Raw genomic sequence first — 12,745 nt, forward strand, 5'->3', positions numbered from 1 at the left:
AATGTCAATGGATGCGCAAATAGGAGCAGTAGTCAGTCGATCTCACCATCTGCTGCGCATGCTTCGCAGACTCATCCCTTTTATCCCAAAGAATGACAAAGCAGTGGTAGTTGGAACAATCATTAATTCACGACTGGACTACGCAAACTCGCTTTACATAGGATTACCACAATATCAACTTGCGCGATTACAACTGATCCAAAACACGGCGGCAAGGCTGATAACAGGAAAAAAACCCTGGGAATCCATTTCTCCTTCACTGAGGAGCTTACATTGGCTAACCGTAAAAAATCGGATCACGTTCAAGACCCTTTGCCTCACCCACAAATGCGTGCATAGAGAAGCTCCGCAATACCTAATGGAGAAAATAAATCATTACACACCAAACCGCAGTCTTCGATCAGCCAACAAAAACCTCCTCCTCGTGCCCAAAGCCCGGTATAAATCCAAGGGGGATCGGAGATTCGCTGTCCAAGGGCCTCGGCTATGGAATGCTCTACCAATAAACATCCGCCTGGAAGAAAATCACCTGGCTTTTAGGAAAAAACTCAAGACCTTCCTCTTTTAGCAGATGATCAAAGCTCGCCACAGCGCCTAGAGGCGATTCAGTTCGCATTGTGCGCTATATAAGTATTTCATTCATTCATTCATTCACATTTGCACAGTAATCAATGCATTTTTAATTGCACTGATCGCTGTATAAATGTAATGGTCCCAAAATCACGCCAAAAGTGTCCGATCTGTCCGCCATAATGTCGCAGTCATGATAAAAATCACTGATCCCCGCCATTACTAATAAAAAAAATTATTAATAAAATGCCATAAAATGATCCCCTATTTTGTAAATGCTATAACTCTTGCACAAACCAATCAATAAACGATTATTGTGTTTTTTTTTTAACAAAAATATGTAGAAGAAGACGCATCGGCCTAAACTGAGGAAAAAAATGTTTTTTTTAATATATTTTTGGGGATATTTATTATAGCAAAAAGTAAAAAATAATATGTTTTTTTCAAAATTGTCGCTATTTTTTTGTTTATAGCGCAAAAAATAAGAACCGCAGAGGTGATCAAATACCACAAAAAGAAAGCTCTATTTGTGGGGGAAAAGGATGTCAATTTTGTTTGGGAGCCACGTCGCACGACCGCGCTATTGTCAGTTAAAACGATGCAGTGCCGAATCGCAAAAAGTGCTCTGGTCTTTGGCCAGCCAAATGGTCCGGGGCTTAAGTGGTTATATTAGGCTTATGACATCATTCAAAGCTCTCTCTCTCTCTCTCAGTCTTGTGAAAGTTTGCCAGGAAGGGAGGGGAAATGACTCATAAGAGGGCCAATGAGAGCTGCATAGCTGGAGATGTGCCTCTGTGTAAATCCGGGAAGTGAACAGGCAGCAGTTTCAGCTTCCCATAGTTATAATGGTTGCAGCCAGACTCAGTGGAGGGAGATTTCTGCAGCATATTTGGCAAGTACAGAATCACAGTATATATAAAATAATATGCAAAGTGGTTGGAGGGAAGCTTCAGAATGGCAAAAATGTTTACAAATTATGTGAGCAGACTGCAGTTCATCTTTAAGTTAAGTTAGTGTAAAGTCTTAACAGTTTCCTGATATATTACAGGACAACCTTCAACTTCCATCTTTTTACTAAGATCAGATACGCTTCCTTCAGTTCAGTGTGTCTGTTAGAAACTCAAACATCTGTTAACAAAATGCAAAAAAAAAAAAAAAAGAACATGAAGGGAAGAGTAATGCAGCTCTGTTTTGCTTAGAATGTAATGTGAGAACATACTGTAGATAATAAATAAAAGGCAGGAATAGTTATGGCTGCGGTCCTGACATCACCTGGGCTCAGGGGCAATTCCACTGTTAGTAGTTGTGCCCTGGGTAGAAAGTAAGGGATGTGCGATCTTCTTTTTTTATGTGCTGCTAATAGACATCTATTTATGTCTTTCTCTTTCTCTACCCCAGACCATCTTTCTTCATCTTTTTTTTAAATGGGAGAACCCTCAATAGAACTTTCCAGTCTCAGGGAACCCCTGCTAATAGTTACTTTTATCTGCAGCTTGTGGTACATTAGCCTGATGGCCAGTGGGGAGAACGATCCTTACATTTCTAGTCAGAGGATTCCCCCCTTACCGATAGCTAAAAAGATCATTGGTGTCAGTAGTTACTTATCTGGAGCAGGGGTAGGCAACCTTACGGAGGTTGAGATTTACCTGGACATCATGGAGGAAATGAAAGATCCCCGGTGGGGGTGGTACTAGGCGGCACCAAAAAAAAACCTTAATATTAAGCTTACAATAAAATGACAGCATGAAGAACACATAGTGTATCACAGCAGTGTCCCCTGCCCTCCTTCACATTATCCCTCCACTGTAGTCTCCTCTGTCCACCTCCACATCACCCCCCGCCCACTGTAGTGTCCTCTGCCCATTCACATCAACCCACTGCTCTCTGTAGTCTCCACGGCCCCCCTTCACATCACCCCCCTGCCCACTGTAGTGTCCTCTGCCCCTTCACATAACCCTCCGCCCACTGTAGTGTCCGCTGCCCCTTCACATCACCCCCCCCTGCCCACTGTAGTGTCCTCTGCCCCCCTTCGCATAACCCCCTGTCCACTGTAGTGTCCACTGCCCCTTCACATTACCTCCCCCACTTTACTCTCCTCTGCCCCCCTTTACATCACCCCCTGGCCACTGTAGTGTCCTCTGCCCCCTTCACATGACCCCCCTGCCGACTGTAGTGTCCTCTGCCCCCCTTCACATGACCTCCCCCCACTGTAGTGCCCTCTGCCCCCTTTACATAACTTCACCCCCTCCCCCAAAACAGTGTCCTCTGTGCCCCTTCCCAACCCCCCACACACACATACTGTAGTGTCTTCTACCCTCCCAAAGCAGTGCCCTATGCCCCCCACAAAGTGTCCTCTACCCCTCTGCCCCCTGAAAGCAGAGTCCACTGTAGTATCCTCTGTCCCCCTCCAACAGTGTCTCCTCTGTTCACTTCACATCCACAAACCCCCCCACAAACACAGCACTGCCTACATGTCAGCATGTGTACAGCAGAGCAGAGTTCAGCAGACAGCATAGTGCTGGGTGCAAGGTGGGATGGGCAGCTCCTGGATTTCACAATAACAAGCTGGTGATTGTTTGCTAGCCTAACAACCAATCACTAAGCAGCTCCCGCCCCCATCCAGCACTATGCTGCCTCCCGCTGCAGTTGGCATGAGACATATTCAATTTTGTGTATGTCAGAATACAAAGACACAATGTATGTGTATTTCTGTAGAGTTACATATATATAAAATTACAAATGCACTTGAGTTGATGCATATTTGAACTGTAGTTTCTACGCGTTTCATGGAGCAGCACCCACTTCATCAGGAGACAGCCAAAGTTTGATTTGCGCATATGCAACAAAATTCATAAAGAAGCACTAAAAACACATAGTTAATGGAGCAAGTATGTCAAGGTTTACAGCCAAATGGAATAATGTCCTCAGAGTACGCTCTGTCTGGGAGCCGATAGAGGGGGTAGACCTGGGGTTGAGACACATACCGGAGCCCAAGGAAACAAAATCCTCAAAGTGAGAAGTCCAAGAGGAACAGCCAGGTGATGCATGTCTGCTGCAGGTAAAAGGGTTAGCTTACACTGGCAGTCTGCAGGAGTCTTGTATTGCACCTGTGATCTGTTGATCTCCAGGCTTCTACAAAAAAGTAGTAAATGCAAATTTTTTTACCTGTTAAAAAATCTGCATTTATTTTTTTATTTTCTAAGTAAACTTATCCTTTAAACATAATCACTTGTTCTGATCATGGTCGTTTAACTAACACAAATAACATTTTATTCTTATGCTGAAACACTTTTATTACTGTACAGAAACACATAAGACTTTTTAGAGTTGAGTTCTTGAGAACCTGAGCCGTAGATGTTAACTAGAACTGAAAAGGCATAAGATGGGGTGCAGGGGAGATGTTTTTGACACAATAAGGTCAGAAAAGTTTAAGCCACGTTCTTTCTTAGCAAACTTGGCATAAATATTGCAACACAATGCAGGGACTGCAAACTGTCTGACACGGAGCAGCAATTTTAAAGCTTTGCGTTCATAAAATATGACTTGATGTCAGGTATATGATTTTGATAAGTTGTGCTGTGAATGAATTCCATTTTGCTGGCTGTGCCGAGCCGAGGTCTTTTGAAGAAGAAGAGTAAAAAACATCTTGGTTTTTCGTAAGGCGCTGCTTGCCCGAGTGCACATCTGCCGGAATGTTGAGAAAGTAACAATGTATTCTGTACATTTCACCTCCCAGCAATTCTTCTCTTTTCCTTTCTGACAAAAGCCGAGCCAGAAATCCCTCAATAAAGGATTTGCGGGACCTGTGCTTCAGGCAACGGGTCTTATATCACTGAAAAGATTTTGCACATCTCTTATATCTGGTCGACAGTGTGCTGAAATTTGTACTATGGGATGAAACTCAAAGGAGTAGAGAAACTCGAGCTGTCCTTGGTGTGAACTGGTGTAATAATATCAGACATCTAGTACAGTATAGACAACTGGCCTGAAGTCAAAGTCATCCCAACAAGTCCTAGGATGAGCACAGGTTTATTCATGATACCACACCTTGTTACCTTCAATTTCATGTATACTGATATTGCAGATAGGAATAAAAGGTGAAAGGTAGGTTTTCTAGCAATTTGGTGATTTTTTTTCTACAAAACTGCTGTATTTTTCACCCCCAGAGAGACCACTGGAAATAAACCAGGTCTTCCTTAAGCCTCGTACACACAATTGGATTTTCTGAAGTGAATTGTGTGTTGACAGACTTTTGGCTTAAAACCTGACCATTTGTACGCTCCATCGGACAATTATTGTTGAATTTTCCACGAACAAATGTTGGATGTTGGTAAGCTTATACATTTTCTGCAGATAACGGTAAGTTGTCAGATTTTTCGATTGTGTGTAAACAAGTCCGTCAGACAAAAGTCCAAAGTAGAAACACGCATGCTCAGAATCGATGCTCACCAAACACAACATTAGCAGAAGGTGCCCAAAGGGTGCCATTAAAGAGCTGAAAAGCCACATAGTAAGTCACTATGTTTGTGTTTGTTGGCCGACAATTGTGTGCCGTTTGTATGCAACAGAGAGAGAGATATCATTTTGCCCCTGTTCAAATCATTAGTAAGACCTCATCTGGAATATGCAGTTCAGTTTTGAGCACCAGTTCTTAAAAAGGATATTGGGGAACTGGAGAAAGTGCAGAGAAGGGCAACCAAACTGATAAGAGGCATGGAGGAACTCAGCTATGAGGAAAGATTAGAGGAACTGAATTTATTCACTCTTGATAAGAGGAGATTAAGGGGGATATGATCAACATGTACAAATATATAAGGGGTCCATATAGTGAACTTGGTGTCGAGTTATTCACTTTACAGTCAACAAAGAGGACAAGGGGGCACTCTTTAAGTCTAGAGGAAAAGAGATTTCATCTCCAAATACGGAAAGGTTTCTTCACAGTAAGAGCTGTGAAAATGTGGAATAGACTCCCCGCAGAGGTGGTTCTGGCCTGCTCAGTGGATTGCTTTAAGAAGGGCCGGGATTATTTCCTAAGTGTACATAATATAACTGGGTACTAATATTTATAGGTAAAGTTGATCCGGGGAAAATCCGATTGCCTCTCGGGGGATCAGGAAGGAATTTTTTCCCCTGCTTTAGCAAATTGGATCATGCTCTGGTGGGTTTTTTTTGCCTTCCCCTGGATCAACTGTGGGTATAGAATTGGGTATATGGGATTGTATGATATTATTATTTATTTTTATTTTTATTTTTTTGTGGTTGAACTGGATGGACTTGTGTCTTTTTCAACCCGACTAACTATGTAACTATGTAAGACAAGTTCATGGCCAACGCCCTTCGGATAAAAGTCTGCGGAAAATCTGCGGAAACAAAAGCTGATGGACTGTTCGTTGTCTTTGTCTACCTTCATGAAGGTAAAAAAACCTTCTCTCTGCAGCAGTCCCCCCTACTGCATACCTGAGCCCCATCACCCATCGTAATCCAGCAACGTGCATTACAGTTTCGGCACTTTGGGGACTCTCATTCCTCGTTGCATAGCATGAATCTATCCATTGCATATGGGGGGTGGTGCCCGGGCGCCTCTAATGGATCTAAACTATACTTGACAACTGTGTGATATTCTGCATTGTAGTTCTGAAGCTCAAATCTGAGAAAACACCCTTAGGTGGTCCTCCTTTCTAGGCAAAATTCATTCTGTTCTATCGGTCAGATGTTCAGCCATATCTGATCAGCACAGTAAAGACCAAGTGTTAAAGAAGCTGTAAATTCTGCATAAAATGGAATTCTATTTTGTATGCTTTGCCTATGGATTGCACACTGCACTCATTGTGCACACGGCACTAATAATGTTTTGATTAAATGTTGCATTCTTTCCAGTCCTGATTATAATTTAGCCTGCCTATGTTACGCCCCTTGTTAACATAAAAGTACAACTGTAATATTAATGTGCTAATGTAAATTTCATTGAATAAACAGAAGTTATTTTGGGAAGATGCTGAGAGTATCTTTTTGTGTCTGTTTCCTATTGCAGTAGTCATTAATTTGAAACCACTGATCACTATAGGGATACGAGTTGCCTAGCTATAAAATTTCCAGAACACCAGGCATGATAGATCTTAAGGGCTATTAAATTATTTTACTTCAGTGTTATTCATAAGTGAATGTGGAAGATAGGAATTTCATTCAATTTGTATCCAGATCGTGTGATATTTAGGTGGTGTGGTAGGTGGTATTGACATTGTGGTGTGATATTCTCAAGGTGGTGTCCAGCTTTTTACCATTGCTGGCCAGGGCAACAGGTAGACTTTAAGACCCATTCAGTACATTCAGCTTACCAAGTAAAAAATAATCACAGAAAGTATTACCGTGAAACTTTCATAAAGGCTCACTTTTTGGCAACAGAACAAAACTGAAGAAGTCATGAGCGTGTTATCTCTGTAAGATCATAGTTAATTGTATGCTCTTAATCTCCAGCTGCAAAGCCTGGCCTAAGGAAATTAAAATTCCTGACTGTGTTGTAGCCTGCAGGCTTCTAGTCAATTTCCTGGCATAACCCGTCTCGTTTTCTTTTTACAATAAGGAGTCAATTTAGCAATGGTGAAACAATATATCTCAGTTTTATATCTATAAATGGAACTTACTTTAGCTCAGTCTGGTTCTTTTCCCTGTAAAACACGTAAATATTAATTTAGGGAGGTAAGAAATCCAGAGTAAACTATGCCTGACTATTATGAATTATTGAATGGTCTGCCTAAGCCAAATCGACTGAAGATAATGCAGATTACATACTGACATTGAACTTGGGTGCAAAAAGTATAAACCACTTAGACATTGGCTTTTACGCCTACATTACACTGGAGAAATACAAGCTAGCTGACGAATGGTTAGCATTTTCTGTACAAATTTACTAAATTAAGCATTCATACATACTGGCTTAGACATTGTTTGCTTAGGACTGTTGCTCCAATAGAGCTAAAGCAAAATATGAGCCAAGAACTATCATTAAATATCTAAACAAAAAAAAAAAAAAAACAATAAAATACATTTATCTCATTGATACTTCCAAATTTGGAATACGGAAAGGGAAAAATGCCATCTAGATTAGGAGAGAAGTTCAGGTTTTGCCACTACCAGGGCAAAACCTGGAAGTTTACAAATCAAAACCTTTCACTAAAAACTGTGCATAGTCACCGGTAGAAATGAGAAATAACCTGTAATTCTGTGCATAATCTTTGTCTCTGGTCAGCTGAGGCACAAGAGCCAGTAATTGGAAGGGATGGACAACCAAGCCATCCTTTCTATAACAGGATGAAGTCACAGCAGCCATATTGTCATAGTGTTTTGAAACTGTCATGCCGTGTACACACGACTGGACTTTCCGGCAGACTAGGTGCGAAGGGATTAGTCTGTCGGACAGTCCAATCATGTGTGGGTTAGTCCGATCGTTTTTCGGGAAAAAAAAAATCAGATGGACCTAGGAATAGAACATGTTTCAAATCTATCCGACGGACTCAATTCCGACAGACTAAAACCGGGAAAACAATTCGTCTTTGTGCTGGTCCGATGGACCAAATATGATGCAAGGCAAACTATTGGCTACTGGCTATTGAACTTGCTTTTTTAGTCCCGTCTTACGTCATCATGTTCAAAACGAACAGACTTTCGAATGGACTTAGTCCGTTCATGTGTGGCCAAGTCCGTTCGTTCGGAAAGTCTGTCGGAACTCCACCCAAAGTCCGTCGGGAAGACCGTCGACCTAGTCTGCCGGAAAGTCCGGTCGTGTGTACGTGGCATCAGTAGAAGCTGATCATTTTGTGCAATTCTTTATTTTTTTATTTTTTTATTTCTTTAATTAATATTAATTGTGGCATTGGTAGATGCCCCCTATGCCTGTGTCTGGCTTCCCATGCATGCCTTTAGTTTGACAATAGCTCATCTATAAGCTACAAATGGGCAAAATTTAATAAAAAGATTTGCCCCGGAAAATCTGAGCAAGATTTGTGGACGTGTTCCTGAATCAATCCCAGAAAGATTTGCTCATCCCTATTTTCGATCAGAACTGGGCCCTCCTTTTAATATGCAGCCCTCACACCAGGGCCATTGGCCTCCAAACAGCTGCTACCTCTGTTATCCTTGATGTTACATCACAAATCCATCTAGTGTTCTTGATCCAGAAAGCTTAAAGCGGAGTTCCACCCAAAAATGGAACTTCCGCTTTAAGGGAAGGTGACCCCCTGGCATGCTACATTTGGCATGTCAGTTTTTTTTTGGGGGGGGGGGACGGAGACCCTCTTTTTTAGAAGGTTACATCTTCCACTTCCTCCCAGGGCACTGCGGCACCGGAAGTATGTTCACCTCTCCCCCCTCCCTCTCGGCAATCATCTGGGACAAGTCACAGGTCCCAAATGATTGCCGGGCAGTCACAGCATGCCGCGTGGTTCGCACATGCGCAGTGCGTGCCCAGTTGTGAGGACACAGCCAGGCTCCCACAGTGACGCCACAGCCGGGCACCTACAGTGACAATGCCAGTGCTGCACAGAGGAGGGGGAGACGAGCGAGGCTTCGATCCCCCACATCAGTGGACCCTGGGACAGGTAAGCGTCCAATTATTAAAAGTCAGCAGCTGCAGTATGACTTTTTTTTTCTTTAAGCAGAACTCCACTTTAAATCCATAATGCCGCAGGCGATGTTTATGTGCTTGGAGAGCGCACTTCCTACATGAAGACAAAGCTGCCAAAAACGTCTCTCAGTCCTGAATAAACATCAGTAGCTAGTGGAACTGGCTTCCGATCATGTGACCACTGTGGCAGCCAATCACAGTGGTCACATAATCACTGATACTTCCTGCCCCGTGGGCATTTAGTACTTTCAAAGGGGATGCCAGTGTGGATGGAAAGAGGTTAAAATATACCTAACAAATAAAGAATATGAAGGCCCTCATTGCCAGCTTCCTTCTGAAAATGCTATTTACTTTTCTTTGTCTGGCTTCAATGATTTTGAGTCAGAAATGTGGAATAAGGATACTGTACATGAGTGTCAAAATTCCGAATTTCTACACTTATTCCAGGTCAGTTATTCAAAATTCACCGACATTTTAGCATGTAAACCAGAAAATTTGTATTCTCGCAATGAAAAGTCATCAGTAACTTTTCCCATGACAGATGTTCTTAAAGTATAACTAAAGCCAAAACGTTTAGTTCTAGTTATGGTGACCTGGGGGTCTCCAAGTAATTCCCTTAATCACTTGCCGACCAGTAACCATCATTATACTGCGACAGGTCGGCTCGTTCCCGCAAATCTCCATAGGTGTATGTCGGCTCCTTTAAGAACCACAGCAGGCGCATGTGCACCGCTGCACAGCGGGGAACATGATGTCTGCCGGCCACCCACGATCGTGGGAAAGAGGGTCAGAATGGGGATCTGTCAATGTAAAAACACAGATTCCCGTTCTGACAGGGGAGTAGAGAGAGATCATCTGTTCCTAGTGATTAGGAGCAGCAATCTCACTCCTCCTCCAGTCAGTCCCATCCCCCACAGTTAGAAACACCTCCCAGGGAAAACATTTAACCCCTCGATCGCCCCCTAGTGTTAACCCCTTCCCTGCCAGTGACATTTACACAGTAATCAGTGCATTTTTTTTAGCACTGATGGCTGTATAAATGTCAGTGGTCCCAAAAAAGTGTCAAAAGTGTCCAATCCGTCCACCGCAATGTCGCAGTCCCGCTAAAAATCACTGATTGCCTACTTTACTAGTAAAAAAAAAAAAAAATAATAAAAATGACATAAATCCCTACTTTACAGACGCTATAACTTTTGCGCAAACCAATCAATATACACTTATTGCGATTTTTGTTACCAAAAATGTGTAGAAGAATACATATTGGCCTAAACGTGATGAAGATTTATTTTTTTTTAACTTTTTTTTTGGATATTTATTATAGCAAAAGGTTAAAAATAATTTTTCAAAATTGTCGCTCTTTTTTGGTTTATAGCGCAAAAAATAAAAACTGCAGAGGTGATAAAATACCACCAAAAGAAAGCTCTATTTGTGGGAAACAAATGACATCAATTTTGTTTGGATACAATGTTGCACGACCGCACAATTGTCAGTTAAAGCGACACAGTGCCGTATCGCAAAAAATGGCCTGATCATAAGGGGGAAAATCTTTCGGTCTGTAAGTGGTTAATTTGCAGGGATTTCCTCTTACTTCCTGTTTGGCTATGGGACAGAAAGTGAAGGGAAATCTCTGCAATAGGACTCAGATGGCAAAAAAAAAATCTGACCCTCCCTTACTCTATCCAAAATGGAAAAAAGTTGTGCCTATAGTTCTACTTTAAAATGGAAGCATCATGTAACAGCTGTGAGGTACTTGAAAAAATTAAACTTTGCTGATGCCTGTGAATTATACAGGATATGTGGTTGATTAAATACACCAATTTAATTTAATTAAAGGATGACTAGTGATTTTGGGTTTATTTTATTATTTTTTTTAATTTTATCTTTTTAGACATTTTATATTTATAAATATTTATTTTAATGAAGAAAGTGCACAGACATAGCTGTTTACCTTCAGACTCTCTTCCTTTCCAAAATAATTTTGTATGGTCTTACCTAAACAGGTGGTAATGGGGAGATCTGCTATCAACAACTGGACTCAGAAGGTAGGGCCCTTAGTTTCTAATTCCCAGCACTACCTGTAAAGAACCAAGGACTCTGAGAATCTAGTTACCGCCAGTGAGTAGAGTCCAAGATAAACCACTCCACATATAGAAACATGTGTAAGAACTGCTGGGTAGGGATGAGTTTGGGGTTCCATTTTTGGTTTAAGGAGAGGGAAAAAAAGCCTTATCGATTAGGCATGAACTTAAAGTGATTGTAAACGATTAGCTTGTAAAATAACCCATTCAGTTTAAAATAGAAATGAAAGGCAACACATGTATGTATAGTTATAAATAAAATGCTAAATATCTTTTTTTCCCTTTTTTATAAGTGATCATTTTCCCTCTGTTCTCAGCTGCATAAGAGCTGGGGGGGGGGGAGGAGAAGCAGCAGCACACTGAGCCTCCTAGTGAATGGCTGTGCAGTGGGGGGCGTGTCAGGATAAGTCTGATCATTGGAGGAGAGCAGGCTGAGTTCCCAGCATAGGGGAACTGAAAACGGTGTGCTCTTCTGCTTAGAGTGGTCAGTTTTTAATAGGGAAGCAGAGAGACTGGCAGGAACACCAGGGATTTCAAATTAAGGAAGATCCTCACAGATCCTCACAGATCTCAATGCGGTTGGCTATAAAGTTTAGGAATTTTGAACAATATTTGCAAAACTGTTTCTGAACTGAACCCAGGCAGATTCACTCATTCCTACTACCAGTGGCTACTGGTGGGCTTTTCTTCTGGGGGGCGGCAAACAATCAGCACTACCCGCCCCGTGCAGCGCAGCACTGATACAACCCCCCCGGCAGGGGCAGCCGTGGGGCTTGCAGCACTGTCAGCCAGCACCCCCCAAACCCCCCAGGAGGTCTGGCACTTACTATGCGGTGGGCTGTGTTCTCCTCTCTGGTCAGCGGCATAGGCGGGCCTGCTCCAGCGTGTCTCCTCTTCCAAAGCACTAGGCATCCAATAGGATCACGTGCCGCTTTGGCCAATTGGGAAACAGGTCTCACTGACTTGCCACCTGATTGGCGGCGAGTAAATATAGTGTGAAAATAACGAAAATACATTTGCTATGGTCACACAATTGGATGGGCTTGGGGCACACACTCTGTGACCCAAGCCCGCCCTATTTTGAAGCCTATGAGAGCCTCTGGCTCTAATCAGGTGCTCCAAAAATCATACCCCGCCATAGGAATTCATATGTCCAGCCTCCTGAAAGGGGCCGGGCACATGGATAGGGAGGGTGGCGGAGGTGTTGGGGGGACAGGCTCCCGTCCCTACTACTGATATGCATAATCATGACATACAGGTGGGCACAGCGGGACACATCCTCACAGATCACTTGATTCATTTTGCACCCGGTCTTGACACTCTTGGAAAAGTGGAAGGGATGTAGTTATGTTTGATACCCCTGAGGTTCCCCTATATAATCTTTCCCTTGAAAACACCTGTGTTGTAGGGCCAATTCTACGGGGCAGAAGATAAAACAAGCTGCCATAATAGAAATACACAAATCTTTAAACCAGCT

The sequence above is a fragment of the Lithobates pipiens genome, unplaced genomic scaffold (genome assembly GCF_037356315.1).
Source record: "Lithobates pipiens isolate NorthernLeopardFrog02 unplaced genomic scaffold, aLitPip1_a1.2 Scaffold_18, whole genome shotgun sequence".
NCBI classification, from domain to species: domain Eukaryota; kingdom Metazoa; phylum Chordata; class Amphibia; order Anura; family Ranidae; genus Lithobates; species Lithobates pipiens.